The sequence below is a fragment of the Ranitomeya variabilis genome, chromosome 1, assembly GCF_051348905.1.
Source record: "Ranitomeya variabilis isolate aRanVar5 chromosome 1, aRanVar5.hap1, whole genome shotgun sequence".
Lineage (NCBI taxonomy): Eukaryota > Metazoa > Chordata > Amphibia > Anura > Dendrobatidae > Ranitomeya > Ranitomeya variabilis.
In genome coordinates this window covers 907,595,836-907,609,468 of record NC_135232.1, presented here as the reverse complement: position 1 = coordinate 907,609,468, position 13,633 = coordinate 907,595,836, and the positions used below count along the sequence as shown (strand labels likewise).

The window sequence follows — 13,633 nt, the reverse complement described above, 5'->3', positions numbered from 1 at the left end:
TCAACGGATCCTAGCGATTCTGAGATTGTTTTTTCGTGACATATTGGGCTTCATGTTAGTGGTAAATTTAGGTCGATAATTTCTGAGTTTATTTGTGAAAAAAACGGAAATTTGGCGAAAATTTTGAAAATTTCGCAATTTTCACATTTTGAATTTTTATTCTGTTAAACCAGAGAGTTATGCGACACAAGATAGTTAATAAATAACGTTTCCCACATGTCTACTTTACATCAGCACAATTTTGGAAACAAATTTTTTTTTTGCTAGGAAGTTATAAGGGTTAAAATTTGACCAGTGATTTCTCATTTTTACAACAAAATTTACAAAACCATTTTTTTTAGGGACCACCTCACATTTGAAGTCATTTTGAGGGTTCTATATGGCTGAAAATACCCAAAAGTGACACCATTCTAAAAACTGCACCCCTCAAGGTGCTCAAAACCACATTCTAGAAGTTTATTAACCCTTCAGGTGTTTCACAGCAGCAGAAGCAACATGGAAGTAAAAAATGAACATTTAACTTTTTAGTCACAAAAATGATCTTTTAGCAACAATTTTTTTATTTTCCCAAGGGTAAAAGGAGAAACTGGACCACGGACGTTGTTGTCCAATTTGTCCTGAGTACGCTGATACCTCATATGTGGGGGTAAACCACTGTTTGGGCGCACGGCAGGGCTCGGAAGGGAAGGAGCGCCATTTGACTTTTTCAATGAAAAATTGGCTCCAATCTTTAGCGGACACCATGTCGCGTTTGGAGAGCCCCCGTGTGCCTAAACATTGGAGCTCCCCCACAAGTGACCCCATTTTGGAAACTAGACCCCCCCAAGGAACTTATCTAGAAGCATAGTCAGCACTTTAAACCCCCAGGTGCTTCACAAATTGATCCGTAAAAATGAAAAAGTACTTTTTTTTCACAAAAAAATTATTTTAGCCTCAATTTTTTCATTTTCACATGGGCAACAGGATAAAATGGATCCTAAATTTTGTTGGGCAATTTCTCCTGAGTACACCAATACCTCACATGTGGGGGTAAACCACTGTTTGGGCACATGGTAAGGCTCGGAAGGGAAGGAGCGCCATTTGACTTTTTGAATGAAAAATTATCTCCATCGTTAGCGGACACCATGTCGCGTTTGGAAAGCCCCTGTGTGCCTAAACATTGGAGCTCCTCCACAAGTGACCCCATTTTGGAAACTAGACCCCCCAAGGAACTCATCTAGAGGCATAGTGAGCACTTTAAACCCCCAGGTGCTTCACAAATTGATCCGCAAAAATGAAAAAGTACTTTTTTTTCACACAAAATTTCTTTTAGCCTCAATTTTTTCATTTTCACATGGGCAACAGGATAAAATGGATCCTAAAATTTGTTGGGCAATTTCTCCTGAGTATGCCGATACCTCATATGTGGGGGTAAACCACTGTTTGGGTGCACGGCAAGGCTCGGAAGGGGAGGCGTGCCATTTGACTTTTTGAATGGAAAATTAGCTCCAATCGTTAGCGGACACCATGTCGCATTTGGAGAGCCCCTGTGTGCCTAAACATTGGAGCTCCCCTTCAAGTGACCCCATTTTGGAAACTAGACCCCCCAAGAAACTTATCTAGATGCATAGTGAGCACTTATAACCCCCAGGTGCTTCACAGAAGTTTATAACGCAGAGCCGTGAAAATAAAAAAATAATTTTTCTTTCCTCAAAAATGATTTTTAGCCCAGAACTTTTTATTTTCCCAAGGGTAATAGGAGAAATTGGACCCCAAATGTTGTTGTCCAGTTTGTCCTGAGTACGATGATACCCCATATGTGGGGGTAAACCACTGTTTGGGTGCACGGCAGGGCTCGGAAGGGAAGGCACGCCATTTGGCTTTTTGAATGGAAAATTAGCTCCAATCATTAGCGGACACCATGTCGCGTTTGGAGAGCCCCTGTGTGCCTAAACATTGGAGCTCCCCTACAAGTGACCCCATTTTGGAAACTAGACCTCCCAAGGAACTAATCTAGATGTGTGGTGAGCACTTTGAACCCCCAAGTGCTTCACAGAAGTTTATAACGCAGAGCCATGAAAATAAAAAATAATTTTTCTTTTCTCAAAAATGATTTTTTAGCCCACAATTTTTTATTTTCCCAAGGGTAACAGGAGAAATTGGACCCCAAAAGTTGTTGTCCAGTTTCTCCTGAGTACGCTGATACCCCATATGTGGGGGTAAACCACTGTTTTGGCACAAGTCGGGGTTCGGAAGGGAAGTAGTGACGTTTTGAAATGCAGACTTTGATGGAATGCTCTGCGGGCGTCAGGTTGCGTTTGCAGAGCCCCTGATGTGCCTAAACAGTAGGAACTCCCCACAATTGTCTCCATTTTGGAAAATAGACCCCCAAGTTCCCCAAGGGAACTTATCTAGATGTGTAGTGAGCACTTTGAACCCCCAAGTGCTTCACAGAAGTTTATAACGCAGAGCCGTGAAAATAAAAAATGTGTTTCCTTTCCTCAAAAATATTTTTTTAGCCCAGAATTTTTTTATTTTTGCAAGAGTAATAGGAGAAATTGGACCCCAAAAGTTGTTGTCCAGTTTCTCCTGAGTACGCTGATACCCCATATGTGGGGGTAAACCACTGTTTTGGCACACGTCGGGGGTTCGGAAGGGAAGTAGTGACGTTTTGAAATGCAGACTTTGATGGAATGCTCTGCGGGCATCAGGTTGCGTTTGCAGAGCCCCTGATGTGCCTAAACAGTAGGAACTCCCCACAAGTGACTCCATTTTGGAAACTAGACCCCCAAGGGAACTTATCTAGATGTGTGGTGAGCACTTTGAACCCCCAAGTGCTTCACAGAAGTTTATAACGCAGAGCCGTGAAAATAATAAATGTGTTTCCTTTCCTCAAAAATATTTTTTTAGCCCAGAATTTTTTATTTTTGCAAGAGTAACAGGAGAAATTGGACCCCAAAAGTTGTTGTCCAGTTTCTCCTGAGTACGCTGATACCCCATATGTGGGGGTAAACCACTGTTTGGGCACATGTCGGGGCTCGGAAGGGAAGTAGTGACGTTTTGGAATGCAGACTTTGATGGAATGGTCTGCGGGCATCATGTTACGTTTGCAGAGCCCCTGATTTGCCTAAACAGTAGAAACCCCCCACAAGTGACCCCATTTTGGAAACTAGACCCCCCAAGGAACTTATCTAGATGTGTGGTGAGCACGTTGAACCCCCAAGTGCTTCACAGAAGTTTACAACGCAGAGCCGTGAAAATAAAAAATCATTTTTCTTTCCTCAAAAAAGATGTTTTAGCAAGCAATTTTTTATTTTCACAAGGGTAACAGGAGAATTTGGACCCCAATATTTGTTGCCCAGTTTGTTGTTAGTACGCTGATACCCCATATGTGGGGGTAAACCACTGTTTGGGCACACGTCAGGGCTCGGAAGGGAAGTAGTGACATTTGAAATGCAGACTTTGATGGAATGGTCTGCGGGCGTCACATCGCATTTGCAGAGCCCCTGATGTGCCTAAACAGTAGAAACACCCCACAAGTGACCCCATTTTGGAAACTAGACCCCCAAGGAACTAATCTAGATGTGTGGTGAGCACTTTCAACCCCCAAGTGCTTCACAGAAGTTTATAACGCAGAGCCGTGAAAATAAAAAATAATTGTTCTTTCCTCAAAAATTATGTTTTAGCAAGTAATTTTTTATTTTTGCAAGGGTAACAGGAGAAATTGGACCCCAACAGTTGTTGCCCAGTTTGTCCTGAGTACGCTGGTACCCCAAATGTGGGGGTAAACCACTGTTTGGGCGCACGTCGGGGCTTGGAAGGGCGGGAGCACCATTTGACTTTTTGAACGCAAGATTGGCTGGAATCAATGGTGGCGCCATGTTGCGTTTGGAGACCCCTGATGTGCCTAAACAGTGGAAACCCCTCAATTCTAACTTCAACACTAACCCCAACACACCCCTAATCCTAATCCCAACTGTAGCCATAACCCTAATCACAACCCTAACCCCAACACACCCCTAACCACAACCCTAACCCCAACACACCCGTAACCCTAATTCCAATCCTAATCCTAACCCTAACCCCAACACACCCCTAACCACAACCCTAACCGCAACACACCCGTAACCCTAATCCCAACCGTAACCCTAATCCCAACCCTAACCACAACTGTAACCCCAACACACCCCTAACCCTATCCGTAACCCTAACCACAAGCCTAATCTTAACCCTATTTCAAACCCTAGCCCTAATTCCAACCCTAACTCTAATTCCAACCCTAACCCTAAGGCTATGTGCCCACGTTGCGGATTCGTGTGAGATTTTTCCGCACGATTTTTGAAAAATCTGCAGGTAAAAGGCTCTGCGTTTTACCTGCGGATTTACAGCAGATTTCCAGTGTTTTTTTGTGCGGATTTCACCTGCGGATTCCTATTGAGGAACAGGTGTAAAACGCTGCGGAATCAGCACAAAGAATTGACATGCTGCGGAAAATACAACGCAGCGTTTCTGCACGGAATTTTCCGCACCATGGGCACAGCGGATTTGGTTTTCCTTAGGTGTACATGGTACTGTAAACCTGATGGAAAACTGCTTCGAATTCGCAGCGGCCAATCCGCTGCGGATCCGCGGCCAATCCGCTGCGGATCCGCGGCCAATCCGCTGCCAATCCGCTGCGGATCCGCTGCCAATCCGCTGCGGATCCGCGGCCAATCCGCTGCCGATCTGCTGCCGATCCGCGGCCGATCCGCTGGGGATCCGCTGCCAATCCTCTGCGGATCCGCGGCCGATCCACTGCGGATCCGCGGCCGATCCACTCTGTGTGCACATGCCATAACCCTACCCCTAACCCTAACCCTACCAGTAACCCTAACCCTACCCCTAACCCTACCCCTAGTTCTAACCCTAGTTCTAACCCTAACCCTAGTGGAAAAAGAAAAAAAAATATTTTCTTTATTTTATTATTGTCCCTACCTATGGGGGTGATAAAGGGGGGGGGTTTATTTATTATTTTTTTATTTTGATCGCTGTGATAGAACCTACCACAGCGATCAAAATGTACTTTGCCGGCCGGCAGATGCGGCGGGCGCACTGCGCATGCGCCCGCCATTTTGGAAGATGGCGGCGCCCAGCGAGGAGGCGTATGGACACCGGGAGGATCGGTAAGTATGAAGGGGTGGTGGGGGGGTGGATTGGAGCACAGGGGGGGGTGATTGGAGCACAGGGGGGGTGATCGGAGCACAGGGGGGAGCGGACAGCAGGACGGGGGAGCCGGCAGGCGGACGGAGGGGACCGGAGGACTAACGGAGGACTGGGGGGGCGATCGGTGGGTGTGGGGGGGGTGACTTCAGGTTTTCCAGCCATGGCCGATGATATTGCAGCATCGGCCATGGCTGGATTGTAATATTTCACCAGTTTTTTAGGTGAAATATTACAAATCGCTCTGATTGGCAGTTTCACTTTCAACAGCCAATCAGAGCGATCGTAGCCACGGGGGGGTGAAGCCACCCCCCCTGGGCTGAAGCACCACTCCCCCTCTCCCTGCAGATCGGGTAAAATAGGAGTTAACCCTTTCACCCGATCTGCAGGGACGCGATCATTCCATGACGCCACATAGGCGTCATGGGTCGGATTGGCACGGGTTTTCATGACGCCTACGTGGCGTCATGGGTCGGGAAGGGGTTAACGACACAGCTGGAGCTCAGGCCTGCAACAAGACATACCTAACACAATACCGTTAGTGACCACCAGAGGGAGCCCAGAAACACAGTTCACAACACACACCCACACGTGAAGGGAGGGAATGTACGGGTGCCGCATGGGCTCAGAGAAATACTGCTATCGGTAAGTAACTATATTTTTCTCTGTCCCCCATGATGGCACCACGGAGAGAATTGCAGTGACTGTACATTTAGGGAGGGACCACCGCTTCCAGAACCCTTTTACCAAAGGTAAGGTCTGAAGAAGTTAGGTCCAACCGATAGTGCTTAAAGAATGTTGAGGGTGAAGACCAAGTACCAGCTCTACATACAGTATCTGGTCAATTGAAGCACCGGCTCTTTCCACCCAGGAGGCCGCCACTGCTCTCATTGAGCTTTAACTTCCCCTGGAGCTGACACTCCGCTTGAGGTGTATGACAGGTTGATGGTATCTTTGATCTATCTTGCTAATGTACCTTTTGAGGCTTTTTTACCTTTCCGAGGGCCCTGAAACCAAACAAAAAGAGAAACAAAAAGAGATCTATCCTCCCTACACTCCCTAGTGGCTTCTAGGTAATGAATCAGACACCTTCTAACATCTAATGTGTGTAAGGTTTTTTCCCCCTCATTTTTGGGGTTGGGCAGAAGGAGGGAAGGGAAATCTCCTGAGATCTTTGGAAAAGGGAGGTTACTTTTGGTAGACAGGCCGCGTCTGTTTTTAGGACCACCCTGTCTTCTAAGATTTGTATAAAGGGTGGGTTAGCTGAGAAGGCTTGTATGTCACTAACCCTGCGGGCCGAAGAAAGGGCTACCAAAAGGGAGGTTTTGAGGGACAGGATCTTTAAGGGCGCCTTCTCCAAGGGTTCAAAGAAGGATTTAGTTAAGGCTGTGAGAACTAAATTTAAATCCCATTGTGGGGCCTTCCGTAAGGGTAGGGGTCTAGATCTTTCCGCCGCCTTAATAAACCTGGAAACCCAGTGATTCCTTGCTAGGTTGCAGTTAAACAATGCTCTTAGAGCTGCGACATGGACTTTAAGGGTATTTGTAGCTAGACCTTTTTCTAACCCATTTTGTAGGAATTCCAATATAGCTTTAAGCGGGACTCCCTCAGACACTTTAGAGCCTGAGGAAGAAAGGAATTTCTTCCAGATTTTACCATATTGCTTGGTAGTTATTAGTTTCCTACTTTTCAGGAGGGTCGACACTAGACCTTGTGAAAACCCCTTATCCCTTAGTAACCCCCTTTCAAATTCCAAGCTGTCATGTGTAGCCTTGCCACCTGCGGATGTGTTACTGGTCCCTGGAATAGAAGATTGGGCAGGTCTGGGAGTACCCAAGGGTCAGAGATAGACATCCTCCTGACCCAAGAAAACCAAATTCTTTTTGGCCAAAAAGGGGCTATTAACACTACCTGAGCTCTGTCTTCCCTTATCTTCTTCAGAACTGCTGGTATTAATGCGATTGGGGGAAAAGCATAGGCTAGCCTGTAATTCCATGGAATTAGAAATGCATCTAATGCAACAGGGTTCCCTGCTGGAGTTATGGAACAGAAAGTGGCCACCTTCTGGTTCACATTGTTCGCGAATAGGTCTATATCGGGTGTCCCCCATTTCTCTGCGATCTTGTTGAATATGGATTGGTTCAACTCCCATTCCTCTTGTCTCAGACGAGACCGACTTAGGAAGTCTGCTCTGAAATTGTCCACCCCTTTTATGTGAAGGGCCGACAAGGATGCTAGGTTGTCCTCGGCTATCTGGCAGATTGATTTTGTTACTTCCATCAATGGTTGTGAGCGAGTACCCCCTTGGTGGTTCAAGTATGCCACTACCACTCTGTTGTCTGAAAATATTCTTACATGATGAGAGTGAAGGGAGCTCAGGAATTCTATAAGTGCAAACTTCACCGCTAGTAGTTCTTTCATATTGCCCGGGATACTAATCCCAGTATCTTTTGAATTTTCCCTGGGGGTAGGCGGCACTCTTGATGAATGGAATCTAGCGTAATGCCTAGGTATTCCTGAATTTGACTTGGTATTAACTTGGACTTTTCTAGATTCAGAAGACAGCCCAAGTCTTTTAAAGGGAACCTGTCACCACGTTTTTGGAAGATGGGATAAAAATAGCGTTAAATAGGGGCAGAGGTGGGCATTACATTAGTGTGTTTGTTATGCGTTTATTACCCACCTAAGTTGCCGAAATACGTTTGCAAAGTCTCCGTTTTCGCCTGTCAATCAGGCTGGTCTGGTCAAAAGGGCGTTGTCTTCCCCCAGATTTTGCGTAGTTTTCCGTTGGTGGCGTAGTGGTGTGCGCATGCCCAAGGTCCCGAATCCTCTGCCAGGGGATTTAAAAGAGCGCGCTGTTCGTTTTCATTGGTGATCGGTGGGCGCGGCCATCTTCCTTTGGCCGCGCGTGCGCAGAAGCGGCGCTCTGCTGGCCGCGGCTTCAGGAAAATGGCCGCCGCGATATCCATCTGCGCACGCGCGGCATCCCGCGGCCATTTTCCTGAAGCCGCGGCCAGCAGAGCGCCGCTTCTGCGCACGCGCGGCCAAAGGAAGATGGCCGCGCCCACCGATCACCAATGAAAACAAACAGCGCGCTCTTTTAAATCCCCTGGCAGAGGATTCGGGACTTTGGGCATGCGCACACCACTACGCCACCAACGGAAAACTACGCAAAATCTGGGAGAAGACAAGACGCCCTTTTGACCAGACCAGCCTGATTGACAGGCGAAAACGGAGACTTTGCAAACGTATTTCGGCAACTTAGGTGGGTAATAAACGCATAACAAACACACTAATGTAATGCCCACCTCTGCCCCTATTTAACGCTATTTTTATCCCATCTTCCAAAAACGTGGTGACAGGTTCCCTTTAAGGAACTCATGACCTTCTTCAACTGGTTTTTGCAATGTTGGGGAGAATTGCCAATCACCAAGAATTGTCTAGGTATGGGACGATTAGGGTGTTTTGTTCTCTCAGATGTGCCATGACTTCTGCTATCAGTTTGGTGAACACCCGGGGGGCTATTGCGAGTCCGAAGGGAAGAGCTGCAAATTGGAAATGTCTTATGACCCCCATGATTTCGATCGCTACCCTGAGGAATTTCTGGAAGTCTCTGTGAATGGGGACGTGGTAATATGCGTCCGTTAAATCTAGTACTGCCATAAAACAGAGCGGAAACGACATTTTTACCGATGTTTTTATTATTTCCATTTTGAATGGCTGCACTATCAGGTATTTGTTCAGGCCTTTTAAATTTATGATTGTCCTGAAAGACCCGTCTGTTTTTTTCCTGAGAAAAAACGGTGAGTAGAAACCTTTACCCCTTTCTTGGGGGGGGGGGGGGCTTCTAGAAGAATTCCTTTGTTTAGCAGTGCAGTGACTTCCTGTTCCAGAGCTATTTGCTCCTCTGCTGAAGATCTTCGAGATGTTAACAGGAAGGATGGCTGAGAGAAAGTGTGAAATTAGAACTTTAGTCCCGACTTTATTGAATCCAGTCGCTGCTGGTTATCTTTGTCCCTCTTTCTCTCAGCCTGGGAAATCTTCCTCCCACCTGGGGCAAGAGTTCATTGGGGGGGGGGGTTAGTACTGGTGGAGCTTTTGTTGAACATAAACCCCTTGTTTTTGTTCTTTTTGAGGTCTCCTGGCCAGCATTTAAGCCAGAGAGCTCTTCTGGCCGCATTGGAAAATACTGCTGATCGGGCAGCGAGTCTGATAGAGTCTGCTGACGCATCTGCCAGGAAAGCAGCTGCCCTTCTCATTACTGGCAAGGTGTTCAACATGCTATCTCTGGATGTTTTTCCCTTAAGCTGAGATTCTAACTAGTCCAGCCACACCATCAGAGAGCGGGAAGTACAGGCGGCGGCCACTGCTGGTTTTAGCCCCCCCCGGCTGCTTCCCAGGAACTTTTCAAAAAAGCATCCCCTTTTTTGTCCATGGGGTCCCTTAAGACCCCCATATCCTCAAACGGTAAAGCAAGCTTTTTTTATGCCTTACCAATGGCTATGTCCAATTTGGGAGCTTTTTCCCAAAAGGAGCATGCTGGGTCTTCAATATTTCCTTTTGGGTGTAAGGCTTTCCTTATGGGCTTTTTCCATTCTTTGTTAATTGAAGCCTGTATTTTATCATTGAGTGGGAACGCTCTCCTTCTCTTTTGTTCAAGCCCCCCAAACATAATATCCTGGACCAATTTTTTGGGATGGGAGTCAGTCAGTCACATGGTGTTTCTGACAGCTTTAACTAGGCTATCTGTTTCCTCTAATGGGAAGCAACAACGGCCCCCCTTGAGGAAGATGATGATGAAGATGATGATGATGATGATGAATTAGAAGAGTCTGAATTACTTCCTTCACTATCTGTGTCATTAGAATCAGAGACAGGAGATCTGTGTCTGATCTTCCTTCGTTTTTTACCCTCCTGGAGGGATCTAAAGGTGTCTTCTACTTGGGTTTTGATTAACGATTTGAGTTCTGTTGCAAACCCGGGAAGCCCTTCACAGAGTGTTTGCTCTATACATGAATTACACAGTCTTTTCTCCCATGTGGCAGGCAGATCTTCTTTACAAAGCGCACAGACTCTGTGATTGGATTTCCCTGAGCTTTTCCTCCCTTACAGAAGAGATAAGCAGAAAAAGAGTGAGCTCTATTAGCCAAAGCTTTCACGAAGATCACTCACCACCTGATGGACCCATCAGTACCGGCTGTGGATGATCCGTATCTACTATAGGATTCTCCTTTACTCTGGACGCTGCACTGGAGTCCTTGCTGTGCTGAGATCCTGACCGTCTTTTCCCAGCCGTTCCATGTTGTTGGCGATGAGGGGTTCCTTTCCCCTGCGGCCGATGCTTTTGCTGCTGCGCTGGCAACCTGTTTTGTGCCTCTTGTTCTGGGTCACTCATTGTCACTGGGGAACACTGACTGAGCTCCATTAGAAGCATTCAGCCAGTGTGTCATCCCTTTTAAATAATATCTGACTGGGTTACCCAGTCTCCAGCCAGGGCGCCGTTATATGCGCGCACGCACTGACTGGTTACCCAGTCATGCATTGCGGCCGAGCACGTCATCGGTCCCCGTGCATGCACAGTACCTCATTCCCTAAGGTGCGTTGTGCAAAAAGGGCCGTGTTGCCGCGCGTGCTCTTGATTTCCAGCTTCGGTAGTGCAGCTGCTTAGGGCGTCCCTTACCCGCTCTGTATACTCACACCTGGAGGGACCCCTCATGGTGTTTATGGAGCCCCGGCCGGCTATGGAAGATTTCTTTAGGAGCAGCAGCTCTCCTTGCCACTGCTCCCCGAGCACCCTAGAGACCTACTGATCCCAGCGGTGGCGCTTCGGGTGACCACGCCAGCCGAGGCAATGAACCTCCACTGCCTGAATCGGTCTGACTGGCTCCGGAATTCCAACGATGATCTAGAGGTGAGACTTGCTGCAGGTTCCCTATCAAGGACAGGAAACCAAACTGATGCGGGAGAGAGGTACCGCCTTTTTATCTTTTTATCTGTAGGTTTCCTGTCCTTGATGGGCAGATCCCCTCTCTCCGTGGTGTCGTCATGGGGGACAGAAAAAATATATTTATTGGAATACAACTTTAGAACAAAAAAACTGCAAATTTACAATTTAGTATACACTCTGCAGTAAGTGGGAAAAAACAGTTTTCAACAAAAACGTACTGAATAGCATTTGTGCTGTCTATGAATTTGTTCTGAGAAATAGTATCACCTCCATCAGATCCTCCTGTATAGTTGACCTCAAATCTGACCTAATTAACCCCTTCACAACATGCGCTGCACTAGGCACATGTCATGTCTACCCTTTGATGTGGGCTCAGGCGCAGAGCCCACATCAAAGTCGTGACATGTCAGCTGTTTTTTACAGCTGACATGTGTGCGCAATAGCGGCAGGTGGAATCGTGATCCACCTGCCGCTATTAACTAGTTAAATGCCGCTGTCAAACGCTGACAGCGGCATTTAACTACCGCTTCCAGGCATCGGGCCGGAAATGCGCGCATCGCCGACCCCCGTCACATGATCGGGGGTCAGCGATGCATCGGCATGACATCCTGAGGTCTCCTTCAGATCTCTAGGGTTGTTGATGCCGGCTTGCTGTGAGCGCCACCCTGTGGTCGGCACTCATAGCAAGCCTGTAATTCAGCTACATAGGAGCGATCTGATGATCGCTGCTATGTAGCAGAGCCGATCAGGCTATGCCAGCATGGCTAAAGTTAAAAAAAAATGTTTTAAAAAATATGAAAAAAAATATAAAGCTTAAATCACCCCCCTTTCGCCCCATTCAAAATAAAACAATAAAAAAATCAAACATACACATATTTGGTATCGCCGTGTTCAGAATTGCCCGATCTATCAACTAGAAAAAGGATTAACCTGATCGCTAAACGGCGTAGAGAGTAAAAAATTTAAAATGTCAGAATTACTCTTTTTGGTCGCCACGACATTGCATTAAAATGCAATAACAGGCGATCAAAAGAACATATCTGCACAACAGTGGCATCATTAAAAACGACAGCTCGGTACGCAAAAAATAAGCCATCACATGACCCGAGATCCTGAAAAATGGAAACGTTACGGGTATCGGAAAATGGCACCATTTCTTTAAGCAAAGTTTGGAATTTTTTTTCACCACTTAGATAAAAAATAACCTAGACATGTTTGATGTCTATGCACATGTAATGACATGGAGAATCACAATTGCAGGTCAGAAAAAAAAAACAAGTGTGGGATTGCACTTTTTTTGCAATTTCGCACTAGGAATTTTTTTCCCGTTTTCTAGTACAAGACATGGTAAAACCAATGGTGCCGTTCAAAAGTACAACTCGTCCCGCAAAAATAAGCCCTCACATGGCCATATTGACAGAAAAATAAAAAAGTTATGACTCTGGGAAGGAGAGGAGAGAAAAACGAAAACGCAAAAATGAAAAAGGCTGCGTCATGAAGGGGTTAAAGGCTAGAGAACAACCTCTCTTCACTAACTTGGGTTGGTAGCAAAGCAGTAACCACATGGGCAACATTTCTAACAATTTCAGGGTATAAAAGAATTGCCTCGTGCACTGTCAGTTTTGATGAACGATTGAACTCTTCTACTTCTTTGAGAGCAAGTGAAAAATTTTGCTGAAATATAGTCTGTTTTCTATGGGAGTGGAATCATTTTCGCTGCAGCAACCCTTGGCCTGCTCCCAGAGGCGTAGCTAGGGTTTTGGTCCAGGGGGGGCGAAGGTTCTGAGTGGGCCCCTAACCAGGTAACCTTCATTACAATTCAGTGATGCGCCCTAATAGTGGAGGAGAACCTCAGCAGATGACCGCGCTGTTACTGAAGATAATCTCTATATAAAGACCAACACTGATATTACCGCCATATGGTCAGTGGTAGATACCAGTCCTACAGAACATATAACAGATCACTGCACAGTTACAGATAATGACTTACCTCTGATGTTCTTTCTGATAGAATTGTTCATTTTTCCCGTCTTTTCCATCTGGCCCAGACCGACATGACAACTTCTTCCAGCTACAACTCATCTGCAGAGAATACAACAAAGACACGTTTCACTTCTCACATTCCAGCACCATCACCATCTATTCCCAACCTGCACAACCTCCTCATCCTGCTGATACCTCAATACAGAGCCGCTGCTGCCGTATGTGTCCCTATTACTGCACCTGCTGTGTGGTTCTCTGTGCCCTCTAAATTCTAAAGCACCCCTCTATAATATAGTAATGCCGGGTGCAAGTGTCCTAGAAAACAGTGCCCACATTTTGTCCCCTAGAAAGTAATAATGCCTTCTGTGTGTGACCCTTTGATAGTCACAGTAACCTGAGTTCCCCTGTAAGAATAAGTGCCCACTTTACATTTATTAAAGTCCCAAGTCTCCCCCACTGTACAGCTCCCCTATACACAGTATGATGCCCCCCACTGTATATACTGACCCGTTAATATCCTCCAAA

The 13,633-nt window shown here is 46.4% G+C and overlaps 1 long non-coding RNA gene across 1 annotated transcript in view; it reads right to left on the bottom strand.

Annotated features, from left to right (window-relative positions):
• Positions 1 to 13,352, bottom strand: part of LOC143776326 (uncharacterized) — a 32,537-nt gene extending 19,185 nt beyond the window's left edge. The window contains exon 1 of the long non-coding RNA XR_013215806.1: positions 13,116 to 13,352. This is a non-coding gene — a long non-coding RNA (uncharacterized LOC143776326). The remainder of the gene's footprint in view (positions 1 to 13,115) is intronic.
• Between the last annotated feature and the right edge of the window lie 281 nt (positions 13,353 to 13,633).